Source organism: Clinocottus analis, unplaced genomic scaffold, assembly GCF_023055335.1.
Source record: "Clinocottus analis isolate CAN_PGR_092001 unplaced genomic scaffold, fCliAna1.0.p SCAF_14, whole genome shotgun sequence".
Classification (NCBI taxonomy): domain Eukaryota; kingdom Metazoa; phylum Chordata; class Actinopteri; order Perciformes; family Cottidae; genus Clinocottus; species Clinocottus analis.
The window spans coordinates 5,157,745-5,179,168 of record NW_027175865.1 but is presented as its reverse complement, the minus strand read 5'-3'; the positions used below and the strand labels follow the sequence as shown (position 1 = coordinate 5,179,168).

General features: G+C 44.3%; 1 protein-coding gene across 2 annotated transcripts in view; it reads left to right on the top strand.

The window, feature by feature from the left end:
- Window positions 1-21,424, top strand: part of rbms3 (RNA binding motif, single stranded interacting protein) — a 247,507-nt gene that overhangs the window by 23,437 nt on the left and 202,646 nt on the right. The window contains exon 1 of one of the 2 annotated variants that reach the window (XM_068575461.1): window positions 752-778. The exons of the other annotated variant lie outside the window; for it this stretch is intronic. The gene's annotated coding sequence lies outside the window, so the exon portion shown is untranslated. Of the gene's footprint in view, window positions 1-751; window positions 779-21,424 lie in introns of those variants that run through there. 2 annotated transcript variants of the gene reach the window in all.

The window sequence follows — 21,424 nt, the reverse complement described above, 5'->3', positions numbered from 1 at the left end:
TTGACAGTCAGGAGGTGATAAACAAGAATACTTTGAGGCAACAAAACAATCATTGCCACGTGACATTTTCCAGGGCTGTAATTTTACAGTTTTATATGATACATATACAATACACATATCACATGTGACAAAATTGCATTGAAAATAAACTGGGAGGCAGAGGATTTTACTTTAGAATTAAATACACAAGGATGATTGACAATGACCAAACAGTTATGGCAAAATATGAAACGAAAAAAGCGTGAGTGAGTGTTTTCATTAATCTTTGAAAAGCTAATTCTGAAACATTCAGAAGGAAGCGATTAGCATCCAATGAGTCCATTTATTTCAAAGCAACGAGGTCGGCTTTGGTTTTCCAAGGCAACCGTTAAAGTTGAAGTTTTTCAGACAGATTGAAGAATTTAAACACAAGTGTGGACTCCATAGCCCAACAGTTGTGAGAACAATCAGGCACATGTTGGCGCTTGAAAGGCAAATGATTGATCACATTCCAAGACCTAGGATTTCAGTGTTGAGGAGGGACATACCGTAAAAGCCCAGTAATGTAAACAGGAAATCGGTCATTCAGTGCTTTATAAGTAATCAGCGGGTTTTTGAAAACGACTCTGAAATCCACGGGGAGCTGGTGCAGTAGTGTCGGGGTTGTTGGGATATATGATCTCTCTCCCTACTGCTTTCTTGGTAAAACTCTGGCCTCAGCATTTTGCCTGTGCTCCGTTATTCAACAGGAAACTAGCGGCGGGATCCGACTCCAGTACGTGAGAAGAAGTAATCACAGGTTTGGCTTCTCTTTTACAACCCGCCGTTGCATCCATTCGATTTCTCTCAGAAGATAAATCCTCTCACCTGAAAGCTGCAACCAGAATACTCTGTAACTATAATCACGGAGAGTTGCTCGCAGTTTATTGGTGATCGTGGAGATTAACAATCTTTGAGTTTGTTGTCGCTTGCTTTGCTCTGGTAGCTTGGTGTTTAAGGGTGGACGTTATACTGTCGCATACATTAGCACATTTAAATGTATTGAAGACGAACAGACTTCATCTTTGACTTTTAATTATTTCTTTTCATGTCGGCGGTTGATTTTCTTCCTAAGCCAAAGTTTGGATACATTTGTTTTCCTTAAGAAGCCAGCATCGGGGTGAACATTAATGACTGACTTTAACAATTGCTCCCGCTCCCAATGTAATGACACGGCAGTGATCATTGGTTAACGCTGATAGAACTCCATTTGATGGTAATTTAATGCGCTGTGCATGTTGATGTTAAGTGCCTCTCCTTAATGTGTTTTGAACAGCAAAACCAACTCTCTAGATAAATATGATGGGCTGGTTTTTATTTGTTCTGTTTATTTGAGCACTTACCTTCTGCTTTTCCATAAGAATTGTCTATTTTAATTGTATCGTGTTGTCCTTGTACTCCGTGCACTTCATTTTCATCTTCTTTTTTTCTTCTTTTTTCAGTTTATGTGATGTCAGTATGTTTTCATTACGTTTTCTTTGGCACTAAACACCATCTGTGTTGTGCAAGTAGCATCTCTGCAGAACCGAACATTCCTTGTTACAGGATGGAGACTCAACAGTTCAGCTGTTTCCCGTTAAGTTGCCTTTTGCCAAAAGCTATTCCGAGTCGACTAAGTAACGCTGACCCCGGACCTGGGCTACGTCTCGCTCTGCTCTCGAGGCCGTGCCTCCTGAGTCTTTCGCCCAGACATCAGTCTCTTGGTCTCCTGTGAGCCGCCATCTAATACACCAGTCATCTGAATCCAGACCCTCATCTCGCCGAGGTCGGGATGAAAGAGCATCTCGACGGAGCCGAGGTCCCTCCGTGCGTGGCGGCAGGAAAGGGAGAAGGCCTTAGTGCGAAATGTCAGTGCTTCTCCTGTGAAGCCAGACTCATCAAAGGAGGATTAGTGTCGGACTGATGGCCTCTCTGGACGAGCAGGCTGTGATGGGGTAATCTGATGCATCGGAACCCATACGAGACTTGGACGTGACACGTGGACAGTGTGTCCACGAGCGCACACGCCCACGCACTTCCACGCATGCAACCACACTGCGACAAGTTTGACTTCTTCTGCCGCTTTAGATCAAATAACGTATCTTTGGCTTCTCAACGCTTGTTGCTTGAATCATTTATATACAGGGCAGTTTGCTAAAACTACACGTTCATCACAATACAGTACCACAAAACGTTACTGTTTCAGCCTGACTTAAGCTACATTTTTAAAGTCATAATAGTCAACAGGCGCCACATCATGACCAACTAGGGTAAATAATTGACGTTGAACATTTAATTCGGCGACAGACAGAAGTGTTGTGCTCCGTATCGGTTGGATGAGTGAGTGATGGGTGTAGTGGACCTTACAAGGAAGAGCGCTGTTTTGGCTTCCCACTTCTCCATCTGTCCCATCGCTTTGGACTACTGCCAGGATTTAAAGGTAAAATGTGCTCATTGTGCTGGTGATGCCATGAGGTCACCACCATTTTGTAACGGACAGCTTGCAGTTGTGTCATCTGGCCCACCACTACACAGTCCGTCGACGAGATCACATTGTTGATTGCACAAAGACACCGCCGTTTGGGTGACTCATACGTTGGAGAGGTTTCAGCAGCACGTGTGCCAGGGTCATTACAGTAGTGCAGGATAATGTCTCATTTAATAGACTTAAATTGCAAAGACGGGAACATCTGTGTGCATGTTTGTCATCCTCAAGAAGTCCTGGTATTTGTTCAGTCACTCTGATGGAATAGCCGTCATTTTTGATCCAAAGTCAGATATCTCATAAAAAATAAAAGCGTTCGAATGTTTTCATTTCTGTCCGACTACTTCCCATTTCTCGCTTTCAAAAACAGCTCTCACTATAGTATTTACTGCCTCAGGACTAATGGGAGGAGCTGTGCACCATGTGTTAGTTTGCGCTAAATCAACCATTTTGCAACAAATAAACTGCCAGACAAATAGGAACATCATTCTTAATTTGCAAAGCTGACAGGGCAAGAAATGAGAACAATACCCAGGCCCAGTATCGCACTCTTCATTAAAGTCTTTGTCCTCCACACATGACGAAGCGGATTGTTATTGTGGCACTGACAGGTTGTGGACAATTACAAGTGATGTATTTATGGATTTTCGGTGTGATCCGATCTGAAATATAGCTGCTGTCAGTGCTAAAAAGGCACCGTATAGAAGTGCATTACCAGGACAGGACAGGGTCCATATTCTCATGCAAAAAGCCACAGTCGATGCTCAGTAATGGAACAGAGTCAAAGCGAATTTGTTTATAGAAGGGGTGATTTATTTTTATGAGCTTTTTCTGGTTTTGTATATTGTTATTGTTCCCCTCTGCAGATTTATTGACTTCATCTGAATATTTGTAAAAAGAAAATGTGTGCCTCGGTGGTGCTGGGGCAGATATGTCACTGTTGTGTTTGAAATGTGTGATGTGGTTTCTTTGAGGAATGTGAATGCATCCTGTTTGTAAAAAAAATAAAAAATATCAAAAGAAAAAGAAAGCCATTATAAAACCCAAAACAAAAGAGCAATAGTGTAAAGAAAGGAACAGTGTGTTTAATGTAGGCTGCAAGCATTAGCTTCCGACTAATGAGTTTTCGACATACAGTAGTGATGATGCCAATGCATAAGAGCCTTACACTTGCATTCTCTCTGATGACCATCAGGGGGCGGCTGCTCTGGTTGCAAAATAAAAGTGACTTGATTAATTCCCTCAGTAAACATTGCAATCATGTTTATGGTCTCAATCATCCTAAAACTACTTTTTCTCTTGTTATATTGAAAGTGATAACATAGCGTTTGAAAATACACACAAGGTGATGTTGAAACTAAATATCTGGTGTCACATTCTTCCCTTCTACGCTGCAATACCAGCAGTTTCTCCTTTCCATGTTTCCTGGTGAGCACGGGGACTTTTTGCTTGGCACCAGCGCTTTACATCATGTACATAGCCATCAGGTGCATTTTTAAGACTCCATTTACGGGGCTCTCGTTTTAAGACGTTCAGCTGGAAACATTTTAGACCAACTTCTGAACGGTCGTCTTTTCAGCCGGCAAAATTGAGGGTTTTATTCTCGGAATGAGAAGCCTGCTTTTGTCTAGCTCTGTCTAAAATCAAGGACTCATTGTTTGAAGAAATTACGAAGAACTCACTGTAAATCTGCCACTATTAAAATGATGAATGGCATATTATGTTTTCATGGTAGACTGGAAAGCTTCACAGGCTTAGCGACAGTAACTAAAGAAGGTGGGGAATGCAAACAGACAATTGTACCCACAGTCTGACAGCCATGAGGCAAAATATGCTAACATCTTTATCTGGATCTGGAATACCAACACCTGGTGAAGCAGAGCATGAAGAGTGTGTTTTTCTCATGGTCCTGTATCTTCAAATTCATTTTCAATTGATCAATCATTCAAGGTGTTTTATTTATCGTCTGCATTGCAACATATTGACAGAGATGATTTGTCTCTGCTTAAGATGTACTCTATAGCTGTAGCTCACCAGTCCCTGCGAATTCATACAACACTTTACTTTTGATGTACCTCCACTCTGCCTTTTTCTTCTGATCGCAAAATCTGCACAAAAAAAAGGAGAAGAAGAAAAAAAGTTCTGGTTTATCAAACAGCCTCAGCTTTATTCCCTGAGGAGCTGTTTTGCTCTTGGCTGAAAGCCGGGTCTGCTCAATTTATAGTGCAAATGGATTGAGCTATAGGCCCATAACAGGGATACATACAGTATTTTTTGCAATGAGGCGCCGGTGCGAGCGCTCTCTCAGATAGTCGAGGGAAGTATAGCAGAATAGGCGGCCTGAATGCCCTGAATCAGAAATGTTTACCCAGATCACAGAGGAAATGAGGTAATTCTGTGGAGCTACTAATGGCGGAGTCTTGACAGAGGATATGTTTCATTTATCCTATCTGCATCAAGGTCGACGTGGCAATTACCGCGGCGGGGAGAAGCTAAAAAAGAAAGTCCACCGGGCCAGTGGTGAATACACAACAAATCACCGGTGCTGGAAATTCTAAAATGGGTGATATAAAGTGTAGCTCAAAGGCAGACTGTTTAAGTGTGGAGGGAGAGAGTGAGGGGTTTATTACTCAGCCCTGCAGAGGAGCTCTAAAAGCCCACTGCAAGCTCACCCCTTTTATGTAGCTTACACTCATGGCTGATATAAAGGACAAGAAATACAGTTCACTCCGTCTCCTGAGGGAGACGTCCACCAGTAGCGTTTTTAGTCTCAGATTACGATAAACAAGCTTCATAACAGATCCCATGTTGCACCTGTATTCTCACATTTTCCTCCCATAACAATTGTTGGATTAAGCATACATAAAAAAAAACAAGAAGTAATTAACAAGAACCCTCGCTGCTTTATTAGTATTAGAAGCACGGCAGGGATTGTCTCCGTTTTGCCAGCAGGCCCTTGTCACCCTGGCTGTCCGTCCTCCTCCGCCTCTCCTCTCACCTGAATAGCGGCTCAGCACCTCAGCGCTGTCCCTCTTGATCCCTCTGCCGCCGCTCTCTGCTTCCCCGCCGGCCCTTCCTCCACGCTTGCTACGGGCCGTCAGGCTCGCGGCGCAGCACACTCGCCGCGTTTACGCCGGTTGGTCAGCTTGGATTGGCATGCACAGTGTGTCTTCTGGACTGACCTGGCTGCCCGCGTTGCTCTCCTATTAAAATTCCTGTGCCAGATCCCCGATGAGGACAGTGTAGCAGGGTCAGCCCGGCTCGCTGGCCTCTCGTCCCGCTGCCTGCTTAATGAAGGGGACGCCTGTTGGGTTCATTATTAAAGAAGTGCTAATAGCAGACGGAGACGGAGGAGTGATGGAGAGATGGCGGTGAGGGGGGAAGGGAGATGACCAAATGGAGGGCAGTGTGATTTCCTGCAAGAAAATAAAGATGCAGAAGTTGTTTTGTTTACTAAATATGCTTTCCACTTACTACAGCGACATTGTTGTCCTCCGGCTCGGCAGCCATATTTTGGCAGCGTCTGAAAGCCCAGCGCGGACACGTTTAACATCACATGGAAATATTAAAATGAATAATTTAAATTGTTCATAATGACATCGTTCTTGCTCTGAACAATAAACACAAATAAAGCTGGCTATATTCTTTGTCAATACTTTAATGTGTTATTTCACCGTCTCTTTCTTCTCACTTTGTATTAATGGAAGCTAATTCTGAGTTGTCCTCGCCACAAGAGGACCCAATTTACTTTAACTACCTTAAAAGCAAGGTACGTTTAATTGTACGGCACCTTTCAACAACAGGGTAAATCAAAGTGCTTTACATAAGACATGAAAGGTATTAAGACAATGTATTAAAGACACACAATACGGCATGAATAGACACATTTAAATGGAGTCTACTTGTAGCAGGAAACAGCAATGTTTTGTTTTTAAGTCTCTCCTTTTTCCTCTTTTTGTTTTCCTGTTCTGTGATTGCATTGTTTCATGGTCAGTTGGCCTCGTATCTGAGTGTGTGTACTTCTTTTAAATTCCAAATGCTGAAAAAATTTCAAACATTTATCTTCTCATTGTGCACTTGAGGCTTCCAGATAACCAAAAGAGTAAAACTGAAATCCTGTGTGTGTGGTCTCTTTAATGCCCGTGGGAGAACCAGCGTGTTTACCATGTCCTTTAAATATTCCAATAGTTAGCACTAAAATCCATATGTGCCCAATGCCTGCCTCTGCATTAAGCAGCCCCTTGCCGTAGGAACCATTAATTACACTCGGATTATCATGTAACCATCCAGCAGACTCATATATTAGGCGGCGGAAAATTTCCATATAGATACTTGTTTTTTGGGGGGGAATAATAGGATTCCTTATAGCTGCCTGAAGCACATCCATTCTAAATTAGTCAGCTTGCTGCAGAGGCGCTCGGTAAGAGATGTGGGGTCTTTTACCGGGTCTTACCAAAGTCCTCAGAGTCCTAACCCAGGTCCCAGAAATTGTGTGCACATACACGCGTTGTACGCTTTACCTGGTTTGAGATATTCATGCCTATATCTGCAGAGCGCTCCGCCATAGGTCTCTCAGGTGTTCTGCCTCCCAACGAAGAACCAGGCAAAGGTTTAATGCAAATTACAGGCCATAAACAGCCGAGCGTAACGGCATAAATATGTATCGGGATCGCAACTGCTGTACCGCATCTTTGAAGAGAGAGGGGCCATCCCATGACTCGAGTAGAGAGTAGAAAACAAAGTGACGGGATGTTTCTATGGTTTTCATGCAGCGTGACCGGGGCTGTTGGTTTCTGGTCGCTGGAAAGAGGCAGACCACAAGTCCTATTAAAAAAGGATGTCGGGCAAATCATTTAAACCGGATATTGGTTCTGGGCAAAAAACTATTATGGAAAAAAGTTAATTCATAGAAGGCATGTCTCCATATTGGAGAGGTTGAAGCAAGTTTCATACAACTTGTTTTCGCAAAACTGAAGAAAAAGAAGATAGGCGTAACGGAGCTTTCGATCAAATCCTATGAGGCTACGATATTTACAGTTAATCTTCGACGGAATGACAACACACAGCGAACATGGGAGTGCTGCTTTAAGGGATTTCAAGACAAGGAAATGACGAAAATTACGAGTATATATTATCCTCGTAACGCAGGGGAAAGCTGTCGCAATCGCCATACGATCCAACAGAAATATGAAGAAGTTTGTTCAGATCAGCCGGCTGTGATCATTAAACGGAGAGCGCCTGTGTTTTCCCTCTCTGTGCGTCTAATCTAGGTCACAATTGGATGCCTCATCCCCGCGCAGAAAGTAAATCCAGCCAACGATCGTAGAAAGGCCTTATCCCACTGTTTACAACAGGGCCGGGTCGATATCCACAGGAGGCGCTCAAATAAACAAACCATAAATGCTGCGGCTTCTGCTGGCCTCAGAGATTATGGCTGTAACAATGATTAATTTTAACAACCTGGGCTAATTGTCTCCGAAACTTTAGTTAACAGCAAATATGATCTAGCCCTGGGTGCCTTTCGCTTCTGTAATGAAGAATAACGAGCGCTGGAATTACTGCTGGCACTTTTTTTGTGTTTTTTTTTTTCTTTTTCTTTTTCTGTCGGAGACGGAGAGAGAGCACAGAGGCCGGCAGGATGTGAGTCCGGGAATGAAGAGATAGACTGTATCTGTCTGTGCGTCTGTCTGCCTGGAAGGAAGCGAGCGGGGAAGGAAGGAACAGAGACTTGTGTTTGGCTTGGAATCAAATCTGAGCCTCTTGATGAATGTGGGGGAGTTAGCCTTTTTCGCATCGGCCTTGCTTCTTCTTCTTTTTGACGCCCTGGTCAGGCGGCGTGACACATCGCAAACCGTTTAGCAGGCTGCCCACAAGCCTGGACATTTCTGTCTTTGTTCTAGAGATATTGTCCTCTGCCCCACCTCCTCTTCTCTCTGTTTAACGTCCTCCTCCCCATCTCTCTCTCTCTCTCTCTCTCCCTTGTGCGCCTGCACACATAGAAGTGTATGACACCAGTACTGCCTCTAGGAAGCGGCTTGGCCTGGAGCAGTGTCTGTGATTCGCCTTCAATCTCAGCTGTGCGCCTGAGCAACACCTGAGGCCGGAGACAAGACCTCTCCACAAATGGCGGGGTTTAAACACACCCTTTTTTTATCGACACTATCTCTTCTATAGTGCAAGCGAGGAAGACATGGGAGGACCGGCCTGATCCTGTCCCGCTCTGCTCAGACGGAGAGATGTGCACAGGAAGCAGCAGGAGGAGGAGGAGACCTTTAACGGCGACTGACAGCACAAAGCATTCCCTGCTGTCATTATACGATTTTAAACCTTGCGAAAAGAGATACAATTGATCTATTTTTTTCTTTTTCGGCTATGTTCCTCCGCCTTACTTTCTCCACTTTCTCCATTGTTTTGTAGGACGAATGCACAGCCATTTGGTAGGGCCAGTACAGACTTGAATGAGATCAGTATTGTTATCACATTCCTCCTTCACCGAAAAGACCCTGACCTTTAACGTAATCACTCTAACCTACACAGTATCTGACACTGCACCAGCGTATCCATATTGTTCTCCGTCTGCAGTCCACAGGCACGGTGGTGAGGAGTCGATAGATGTAATAACTTATTAAGCGCAGCTGGATTGAATATGTACGTCACATGTGAGACGCAGTGAAGTTCGGGTTGCCAACGTTGAACTTGAATCAGAGTTCCCCCTCCTGCATTTCATTCAATCTGCAGCACGACTCCATTACTGAAAAGGTTGCTTTTTCTCGAGAGATGAAATTGACCGCGTTCTCCCAGTCCATTCCAGCGTATTCGGGGGGAGGGGGGGGGGGGGGGGGGGAGACCAGCTCAGATCTCCAAACTCTCCTCTAATGCCAACCACAAGCCTTGATGGCGGCAGGCTCTGGCTGGAGCTCCACATTCCTGGCTGAAAGGTCTTTATACTGCATGTGAGTGATGGGAAAAGAGGGTGGGGAGTAAGAAGAGACCATTCTCTCATTACCAACATACTCGAATATAAATATGTATTCTTCTATTTCCCTTTGACCCTGCTTTTTTCAGTGGACCATGTACTTTTGTTATCAGATTTAATTTGGCCAAACTTGTATTGTTTCACAAAGGAACGCTGTTGGCAACGATACACAGTTTTGATAAAGCAACGCTCGCTCAGGTGCTTTTTCTGGATCTGTCGTGTACATTCACTGCTGTGTTCTTCCCAGTCGCTGCTCGGCTGTGTTTGAAAAGAATGTGCTGGAGAACTTGAGGGCAAACCTTGAGCAAAAACATGCGCCACGAAAGTGGATGCGGCTTCATTGTGCTTCAGAAGAATGACGCAGGGGTCAATAGCACTTACAGTATCATGGCTGGAAATGGATGATGGTCTTTTCATGTCGAGTACATGCTCGAGATGCTTGACAGCTCCTGAGCTTCTGAAGCTGCGTTGACCAGACACGCTGCTGTTTTTTTCTCTTTTGGTACCCTTCCAGCACTCTCTTTTAAAATATGTTTTTGATGAATTGTGTATTGTCGTGTTTATCCTCACACAGATACAATAATGTCTTTTTCAAGCAAGGCCTTCGAGCTGCACAACTCGTGAAGCGGAAAAGGGAAGAAATTACAAGCTGGCCAGATATGAATCCTCGCTGCTGTGCGTGTATCACTCCCTGTCTCATCAAAAGAAGCATTAAAGAGAACCGTCATCCTCAAAATAAAAGCTCAGAGAGCTCTTAGGTTATCACCTCATTAATTTGCTTCATTGTCAAAAAGAGTGGACAGTGTGAATCCAACATTTAATTAATTTTGGTCACCTCGGGGTATTGTGAGTCCACCTCTCTTTCAAGCATTTTGCTAAATGACCATTTAGGTCTGTTTCACTATTTCTTTACTTTTTAAAAATCTTTCTTTGTCTCTCTCTCTTTCTCTCTCTCTCTCTCTCTCTCTCTCTCTCTCTCTCTCTCTCTCTCTCTCTCTGGTCATTAACATCTTTATCTTGGTGAATGCACAGAGAGCCTCCCTGGAATGATAACTTGTTGCTCTCATTTTTAACCTCCTTCAGAATGTAATAACATTTGGACTTAATTGAATTCACGTCTTTATTACGACCCTGTGGTTCATTTGTGCGTAAAAAAGGCAGTAAAACCCCAAACCCAGCTAAAACTACAAAGCAAAATATCTCTGGAGGTTAGGTATATGGTGAAACTGAGTCTGATGGTATGAAATCGGGATCACAATAGTTAGCATCACAATAAACGGAGATTATCATTTTTGACACACTTGTTCTGCACCGACATCGACGCACTGTTGTCAGATTGCGTGTACTCCCGAAGAAATAACTGACAGCCTCAATACCCCAATCTGCCTCTCAGGGCTTTAAACATGAAATGTATTGGATGGGCCATTGAATCCAGAAGTCTTCTGGAGGCCTATGGGAGGAAACAGGAGCACATTAGAAGTGCTGATGAATCCAATCAGCCTGTTCGCAGGCGTCCAACACAGATATGCCGGTGCACTAAGCAGCGCTACTCAAGGGCTTAATTAGAAGGATGCTTGTGTATTGTTTGTTTTCAGGCATTAGTAAAGTCTGTGTGTCCTGATAATGGAATTGGCTGGGAAATGGAATCGTTATGCCCTGCCTTCATGCTGCTAGGCCTGATACTGCTTGTCAACACCATTGTTTCCTCACACTCCCGTGGAGCCCCTATCGATGTCAGCGGAGGAAGACGGCTCCGCAGCAGCCAGCCAACCCCTCAGCCGGAGCACTCGGGTTCGACTGTCAGCTAACAAGGCCCTCGATGCTGGAGATGAGGCTCTTGTATTTGAATCTGCCTCTAATTAGCAGCTGCACTCGTCCCCCGACAGCCTCACACCTCAAATCATCATCCCGTCATTGCATCTAACCAAACAGGTTTCTTTTTTTGCTCTATGGCTCTCGGTGTGCGTCGCACCACAACTCTACACCTCGACTTCCTGACCTTTTACTTTGCTGGTGTGTGAACAGCTACGGAACACACCAGGTGGTGTGAACAGTGTGTGAAATTAAAGTGCAGTTGTTGTAATCAAGGAGGAAAATGTTAAAAACTGTGATGATGGAGAAAAAAATACATTTTGATCTAGAAAATATCAGTTAAATATATTAATCACTTAGTTTCAGCTCCTTTTGATAGTTTGTAGTTTGCTAATTGTAAAATGACTTGTATGACCATTAATGTAGTTTCCCAAAGATGAATAATTTAAAAACAGCGTGCTGCATTATCAACACGCGTGACCCCTGACTGTTTACATTGATATTAAATGAAACACACGTCCTCATGCTCGTCTCACAGCTCATGAGAGTTGTTTAACTGTCACCAAACGTCTTTCAAGTAAAACCAAACAACCAAATACAATTTCTCAACATCTCCTGTTTTACATTGACAATTCATGGCAGGTTAGTTAGAAAGTCAACCAGCCAAACCCACCCGCTTGGTGCGGGAATACGGGAAGCTTAGGAATTCTTTCACTGGGCGAGGCAGGAATTCAATCAGTCGCACTACGGGGCGAGGAAACTGGGCATCCGACACAGTTATGCTTCAGCACTTTTCAATTTGGGTTGGCCTGCCTCAGCCTGTGGCCTGTAGCATATCATTAATGAAAGTCACATTAGGCGTCCCTGTCATCCTTAGTGATCCCGCTTAACCAGTAGGAGGTTTCAGGGCTGTATTGGAGGTTAATGTTCATAGCTGCCGTACAGCTCTCCTGCTCTTCAGCTCTACGTCTGTGTGCCCGATGCCGACTGTTTCTATCGAGGCGTAAATGTGCCACCAGCTGCTGTGGAAGTCCCCGCTATGTTCTGCGAAAGAAACCTTACGGAATACAGAAGGGGTCTGGACATCCCTCATTATCTGTGTCTTTTGAATTTGCTAGTGTTTATTGATTTCTCCGCGATCGTGATAGAAATAAACTGCTGCCCTTTTCCTTGTCCTCTCCCCTGACCCAGCCCCTATCCCCATCACCATCGCTTAAATGATTCACGATGTTTGTGCTGCTCTCTTCGTTGCTCAAGCGCTTCCTCTTGTGGTGGAGTAGAGGTCATGGATTCTTTCGCTTATGCAGGAAGGATTAGATGGATGTCTTGGGTTTCCTTACAGTGTGACCTTGGCCTTTTAACCGAGTGCCTAACACAGATCCTGCTCTCTCAGACCTTTGCCCTTCAGGGGGAGCCACAGACTGTGAGGGCCAACTCACGTTGCCAACATGTGAGGTTTCCGTGCCTTTGACAAATGGCCCTCTGGTAGAAATATTCAATACTCGATTCTACGGCGCAAGTTAATGCACCCTCGCTGCGTTTTAAGTGATTTGGCCACACAGGGTCATACTCCAGAGCAGAAAGCACACACTGCATTTTTAGATGCCGTTTTCTGACGTGCGTCTGAAATCCCTTGTCAAATAGCTGCTGACTTGTAAAGCAGGCTTTCATACATACTATTACTGAGGGTGGACGCTCATAATAATGCCACACTGTGTGGCAGGCAACGTGTGAGTTACTTTTGGTCATGTCTAACAATTTAGACAGGATAATTTGGCAAAGGTTGTGAATGGTGCCAATAGAACAACTCTCTATGTAACACATCGATCACAGAAAACCATCAATGGCGTGACACAAGATCCTACTGTCTCTGATTGGCTTCCCCTGATTTTCTTAATCGAATACGAACCAATCTCCCTCCTCACGCCTGAACCAATCCACCCATCAGAGGTATCGAGGCAGAGCAGGGTGAATCATGCCAGTTCATGAACTGCGCTGTGTTGACCGAGTGCAGACGCTCTTCTTTTTGGTTGACGTTGAAAACGATTCACCGAGTGTCCCATTGAAGGTGATGTCACAGCAGTTTCACATGCTGTTGCTATGGCAATCGGATGAGAATCCCGCCCGCGCTGAGGGGTTACTGTCCACGGTGGAAACGCTGCATCGAGAAAAGGACCTGGAACCAGAAGTGAGCCGAGTCCATGAAACTTCTCATTGTTTTTTCTTCCGTGTTTTTTTTTTTGTTGTAATGCCTCATCGTGGCACGTCAGATTCTGTCGGGCACTTTGGTAGATTAACACATCAATAACAATCCTCACTTCAGGGGCTCCTTGTTTCTTCCCGACTCTTCGCTTGTCTTTCTTGTCTATATCATGTCACCTCTCTTCGCCCGTAGCTTCTCTTCTATACCCGAGCTGTCAAAACAAATCACTCTCATTTATCTGCCTGAGAGATAGGACGAGTGGAGAGAGGTCCGAGTGTGCATCGTGGTCTGATTTGGATGAAAAGGTGAAATGGAAATAAACAACAACAAGGAAACCCAGAAGGGTTTGGAGTCTTATTGCAATATCTATTGTTACTTGTTGCACACGGGGCCCACACACATGCACACAAACACGTCCCGGCTATGTATGTGTACTGTGAGTAATTGAAGTCAGTCTGGCAGCAGACTACCCTGCTTTCTCACGGCCTTGCAGGCTTTATAAAACAGGGTGTGGAGCATGTGGAAAGTGTGATCCTGCATCTGCAGTCACCTACATAGCCTCTCTCTGCCCTCGAGGACACATGCTGCACTAGGAGGATTTGTGTTGTGCAGTGCACTGAAAGGCATCTCGCCACTGAAAACTTTGACCACCAAACATAAACCAAAACCCCAAATGATAGTTTCATTAGACCCTTTGAACCTAAAGAGGACTCTCAGTGTGGATTTGGAAGCCATTACTGCTTTTCTGATGGAATTACAGAGATTGATGGCTCAGACGAGCATAAATCATGAAGTTTTCTGGAGCTGACTTGGTGTTCCTAGGTGTTTTCTGATTTATTGTTAGTTATGCCATTTGCTGGATCTTGGCAAACACCCGGGGCACCAAATCATTTGGCTTCCTGAGAAATGACGACGGGAGCAAAAAGTGATGTTCATTAGCTGACACGTTATTCTTTCCCACGCTGCGCATGACATGATGTTCTGCCAACTGGATTATGCTAAAGAGCACTTTGTACTGAGCAGAAATTAGCGTACGCACATATGTCCAAGTAGTGTTTGTCCAGTAATAGATGGCAATGGGCATCGAGATTTTACAAGAAAATCTGAATGAGGTTTACTTCCTTAAAATTGATATTTCCCTCTACTTAATGGTTATTTCGATTTTCATATAATAATATAGCATTAAACAACCATTATCTATATAATAAGATATAGAGGAGTAATGTCTACCTGAGCAGAGAAGGAAGTCACTCTCCCTCTGTGTGTGTGTCTGTATGTGTGTGTGTGTGTTGTCACACTTCTCCTTACTTTGTTGACATGCAACGCATGCTTTTAGAGCATGTGAGCTCACTCCCGCCGCTCTGCGCTCGGCTCATACGATACAGAGGTTAGAGCTGATGATGCCGTACAGACCGCCGCAGGTGTGTATGTTGTGTAAAAACTGCAGTCTACACATGATCTTTGTGTGTCTCTGGATGTTTAACCCTTGACCCCCACACACACACACTTTCATCCCATACCCTGTGAGTTGTGTTCTGCGGCTAACATTTGCTGGTCCAGAGGACCATGTTCTGTTGGTACAGAGCACCAGCCCTAACACCATGAGCAGCAAATACTCCCTTTGCCCCTCTATCACCGCTGGGCAGGCACATGAGTGCTTGCTCTTCATTAACTTAATTAATTACTGGATGCACACAAGTTCAAGTAGCACAGTTACTTCCTCGCATCGGTGCTTTCCGTGCTTTTTAAAGGCATCTTCCATAATTGTTTGGTTGTACACTGCCTGCAAAGCTAAAGGGCGAGAAAGGGACTAAGGTCTCATCTCTACCAGCACTTCTAAATGGCTGCTGAGGTTGACAGCAGAATGCCCCCCTCGCAGACCAATAGAGCACTCGGAAAAAAAAGGAAAAGCGTCATTATCTGACAGGTGGGGGATGCGTTGGTATCACAGTACAGTCCTATCAAAACAGTGACAGTATAGCTGTCTAGCGTCCTCAGGGGGCCGAAAGCCACTGTTCTGACATGTCCCTGTGTCAGCAGTCTAGAGGAGGGCAGGAATGTGCTCATGACTCTACATGCGTACCCTGTTACGCTCCACTGGGGTGCAGAGTGGCAGGATCAGTCTCTTTTTTGGGGGGGAGGGGGGGTGTAAAGCAGAGACAAGCTCTAAGAAAGCGAGTGAGTGAATGATGAAGATACGTCATTGGTCGGTCGTGTTGGAGTTTCCCCATGGGTTGGTGTTCTTTGGATAGGCACTAACAATGTTTCCACTAGTGACATCTTTGCCTCCGTGATCAATCATCTTATGAACTTCCCCAATACATGCGCAGCTGTTGTTGTTGTTGTTGTTGCTATGCAATGCGTTTGTTACGCTCTCCCCGCAAACCGTGACCCAGATAGCCTCATTTGAGAGATTTAGGGCGGCCACTGTTTCATTTTTCTACTTTTCTACTATTCATATTTTCATGTATGTTTTAACGACAGATGTGAGAGGGAGAAAGAGAGTGATGCTAGAGGCGTTTAGAGGAGGCAGATGTTGGCGATCAGAGCACTAAAGTTGTCAAGTGGTAGTAAACAGGGCTGCGCCTCTTTGGTGATTCGTCAACTAATCAGTGGTGTAAGTTGATTAGTCATTTTTCATGCTGAGTGACTTGTTTTCCAAGAAACTGATGAGCACATCTGATATACACAATATTCAAAGTGGGGCTTTTGCATGACCTTTTTTTGGAGAAAAAATTTAGCAGATCTGTCAATTAAATAAACTATAAACCCACCCCAAGCTCCAAAAGTGGTATTTGGGAGAGCCCTCCTCCTCAATTATTTGTCTCAAAAGTAGCTTACATGATATGCTACTGCAGCTTACTTTAAGAACGAGCATTAGTGGGCTAATAGCAGATGAACAGTTATTTCACATTATATGGCTGACCACCCCCTGTAACAATTTGGCCACAATTCTTGATCATACACAGTCCGGCCTTATGTTAAGTGTCCATCTTGTCTTGTTTCACTGCAGTTCTCACCTCTCCACCTTTCATACGTGGTGCAGGTGATGGAGCAGGAGATATGACTGATTGAAAAACTATTTTTCCACTCCACAGAGGTGTCCTTTGCCGTGAGACACAAAGAGACAATGTGCACACTTAGAATGTGGCAATGAAGTTCACTAAAAGGAGTGTAAGCACTTCACTAAAGTGGCTTGCTCTTTAATTTCGAAGCAGTCATATTTTAGACGACAGACATGTATTTTCTGGTTTAGTGTATTCTCTATAAATATGCATATATATATATATATATATATATATATATATATATATATATATATATATATATATATATATATATATATATATACATTGTATTCAAGATAAAAAAAAACTGTCCTTTTTGTGTCCTTCCCAAACATTTGAGTTCAGTGTAACTCAAGTGTTTTCTCCGCCTGGGCCTCACGGTTACTCACCCGCTTTCCCCCAAGACCGCAGAGCAAGGCTGAAGGGAGAATAAAGGTGTTTACATGTGTCCTCCAGAAATAGTTCTACTTTGTGGTTGCTGAGGACAAACTTATTATCAAAGCTTGATCCAACTCTTAACCACGGGAACAATTCTGTGTTCTTTACTCAGCGGATAATTGTTCGTTCTCCTTCAGTGGAAATCAAAACAGAGCCCAGGGTTTAATAACGATCTGCACTCACTTCCTCAGAGCAGTACATCCTCAGCATTTCAGCAAGTCATATTGCAGGAGGCGGCCTCATATGGGAAACTTGCTCAAAACTGTGTGCTCATCTCAAAACTATATAGTTTTCATGCGGGCGGCGAGAGAAGACTTTATTGAATTTAAAGGAAAATGATAACATCATGTGGAGACAGTGTGCAGAGAAAATAGACTTTTATCAAGAAGTGTTGTTATTGGAGGACTGCAGTGTTCGCCGACTCGGTTGCAACTTGGTTTGTCTTGTCTTTAATTCTTTATTTCCAGCCTCCATAGGGATCCGACAGAGACAACAAAGCGAAAAAGAGGCTCCAAGCCTGAGAGGAGAAAAGAGTAACTGTGTGGAGGAGAATGTGTCTTCTGTCCATCTTTGACCCCGACCCTTTGGGGGTTGTCATTCATATGAGTAATGTGACTTTTGTCTCTAGCTTTTGCGTCTGCGCTTTCTTCCCGAGTGTGCTTTGTTCTCAGCAGCCGTGTCTTCTGTTAAAAAGGAGTATGACAGATGCAAGTTACACACTGCATAAACAAAAGCATTTTCATTATTTTGCCCCTTTTCGTTTATTCTCCCATCGACGTCAACAACTTTTTTCTTTGTACCTGCACTGCTGATACACAGTGCGACCCTTGAGGCCCGACTGATGTGCACGTTTGAAGGTGGTATCTGGTTTCCTCGAGGTGGAAAGTGGGTGCAGGCCCAGAAATAGAAGCAGCAGCGGCGGCGGCAGCAGCAGCAAGAGGCAGCTGGAGTCCACGTCATCCTGAGAGGTGCTGCAGCAACTGGGGCCCATCTGGAGGGAGCAGAAAGCCAAGGACACTGCAGAAGATAAGGGGAAAAAGAGAGAGAGGGAGATCGAGAAAGAGAGAGAGAGAGAGAGAGACACACACACAATGCACAGTCTTTCTTTTGAGGGAGTCGGACTTCTGCAATTCCTGCGAGACAAAGACTGCCATGGAAGACTGTACGTCACCTCAAAGCCATGCTCGTCTCCTCTCATCTTACTCCCCTTCTCCCCTTCCCGGCCTCTCACAGGGACAGAAATGCAGACGAACTGAAGCGCTGCCTCGTCCCGCCACAAGTTACGCGGTGTGGATGCATGTGGTCTCCGTGGTGCCGCAAGGCGTTGTTTGTTGTCATTTTACACAGCTTCTACGTGGGAATATGGAAACAGGGATCGCAGCGAGCGCTTGGTGATAGCGTCTAAAATCTATCTCAAGATCAAATATATTTTTATCATAACCGTGACGACTTTTTCAGTTGTTTGGCATCCTGGGATGGCAATGTCACTCGGACGTTGTTCCATTTTGGTCCAGTCTGAAATAACTCTGTCCCGACACACAGTTAATCTTGTTTATACAAGCATTTCCTTCCACATGTTGGCTCACCTCTGATACGTCTTGTAGAATCACAGTGTGACCAGTTCAAGAAACTGGGCTGTTAACTGCTAACTGGTTGCTTAATCTTCTGGTAAGATGTCATTGCATATTGTAACTATTGTGCGTTTATAGTAATTTATTGTAAATCGATGTAAAAGTGAATTAAGCGATAAGAGTCATGTTGTCTGTTCACAGCTTTGAGTAATTTGCACTTTTAAAATAACAAGACTCGATGCAAATAGGCATACAAAATTTGGCACACAATAATTAACTGGTAAAACAAATGTCAGTGATTGTTATTGATTTAGTGTTAATTAAGAGCACCGTATACATGTTCTGCACATGTTTACCGCCGCTTCCTCTGACCACACAGACCACCTCTCCTTTAGTGATCTTGTGTGTCTGTTCCTGCACTGTGTAGGCGTTTGTTTTAATGGCACGACGCTCCAAACAGCACTCTAGATTTAGTGTGCTGGACTCGGAGGCCTCAGGCAATCAGAGGCATCCATCATCCCTGCAGTTTACAGAGGGAGAGAGAGAGAGACAAAGGGAGACAGCGATGGAGCGAGGCGAAGAGACAAAGTGACAGAGTCGGACAAGTGGGTGTATAAAGCGCACAGGCCTACATAAGAAGAGGACTGAAATGTCAGTGTGAAAGCATTTGTCTGGAGGTGTGATCCACTCAGACGCGGCTCGCCTGCCCCGGTGGGTAAACAGCTGTAATCATAGTTCAGCAGCAGACATTAACAGCCCGTCTCGACGCTGCTGTTAACAGGTTGAAGTGCTGCACATTGCATCCTGGACTTCTTGTGTTTTACAAAGTGTATTTGGTGTTCTTAGTGTGTCCAAGTCAGTACAATTTTTTGGGGATTTTTTTCAGAAGTGATAAATGAAAGCTTAACCCTTCTACCTTTACAAAAAAGTCCTTAAAGCACAAACAAATCAATATTTAAAAAAGCTATACCATTTTAAATGTGTAGTATTATCCACTTTGAGTAACTGGCCCATGATTTCTGGAAAGAGACATTGTTGTTTTTGCAAGTGTGTTTTATTTTCGGTGCTTTGAGTCCCATATGGACCCATTATGTATATCTGCAGCTCATATCTTCCACACGAGGCAACTTGCACCGAAACAATCTAGACTCTCAATCTGATGAATAGCATGTAAGAGGGGAATACATGTATTTTTGTTTTGGGCGGTAACTCTCCCTTTAATACCAGTTTGCTCACATAATGACTCACTTGTCTTTTTAATGAAAACAAGGAGGAAAAATGTAATTATTTACTGTAAACTAAATGCCATGTTTATTCATTCACAGTCTGTGATGTGTCAATAATGAACAATAATTGATTTTGTCGGGTAGAAGAAAACTTACTTACTTTACAGTCAACATTAATGACCAGATATTTATTCCTTTTCTGAATTGAAACAGTTTAAATGCCAGTTTGTTTTTGTGAAAAAAAGGGTTTAATGAGTTTTAAAGTGTCCGAGTGTCTTTATTTTGGCTACGCAGTTCATTTGCTTATTATAGGAGAGATTGAAGAAAGAAATTCTGTCATATGTATTGAAAATGTTAGGTTAAAAAGTTAAAGGTTAAAAAAAATATTGACACAAAGAACCGCGGTAATATAACTTTCTTTTTTTCTCACATATGGGAAACTTCAACCGGAAACAGTCTGCTTGACACACAATACATATTGTTGTTATAATCTTCCAACTGTATAATTTTTGGACAATTCACAACAATATTTGATCGCCTTCGTCTCCCCCTAAAGGACCTCTGTACAAATGTTAAGTCCCCTCTCCACTGAGGAGGTGGATGCTGCTTCTCCTTGTTAGTCCGAGCTCAGTGGGATATCGAGGGAGGAGGTAGTGGGAAAGGGAGCGTGCAGTGCTTCGGGCATATGCTCCCCTGGTGCAGGTGTTATCAAAATGAGGCCCTTTCAAGAAAGTGAGTTGACCTGATAATCAGATCACCCTCCACCCCGCCCTCCCCATGTCTTTCCATTTGCTTCCCATAGGATGTCGAGATGCAAATGTGAGGCTCTGCATCCGCCTCACAGCAGCCGGTTTCAGGATCACAGTTCATCAGAGCATAAACATGTGTCAGGCCAAGGAAAATATTTGGAGAGAAGGAGCACAGACACATAAAGTTGTCGGGTTTACTGCGAGTAACGCGTGGAAGGGTCATAGTATTGTTAGTCAAAGATTCTCAGAGGTCAAGGGGTGAATGTCTTTCTTTCTGTCCTCTTTTAACACCTTAAAAGACTCTCCATCCTAAAGTATTATATACTGTCCCTTCATTGTGCCCCCTAATACCTCAAAAACAACAAGTTTGTGACTTGAGGGTGGTGCGTCGTGTATCCTGCTCATCCCTAAAGCAGAGGCTTCAAACAGTTGGGGTCACACAGTGTGTGTCCCCCTGAAGTCAGTGCAGAAGTCTGAACAGTGTACACACACAACACTCTAAACTCAGCTGACCCCCGAGCGTGTACACGCTCGTACGAGTGGCTATCAGCCATCTCGGGGTATAATGTCACCCTCTGACCCAGTTGCCTTGGTTACCACCTACTCCGGATCCCTCCAGACTCTCATCTCGGATCGCAGAGTGTGTTTTCTCTGAGCGTTGTTGGAGGAAGTGCAGGGGGGGGGAAAGATGGAGGTGGACTAGGAGTGTGCGGTGCCGGCTCTCGCCGACCCGCCGTCACCGGTAAGCGTGGAGACACCGAAGGGTAGCCGCCTCCCCCTTTTTTTCCACTGAGAGCCGCCTGACACCTGTCAAGACATCCCACGCGGCGCAATCCGCACATGCCCTGCCACTGCGTTGCCTTGGTTACGCTTGAACTTAGTCCGCGCGCATGGGAGAG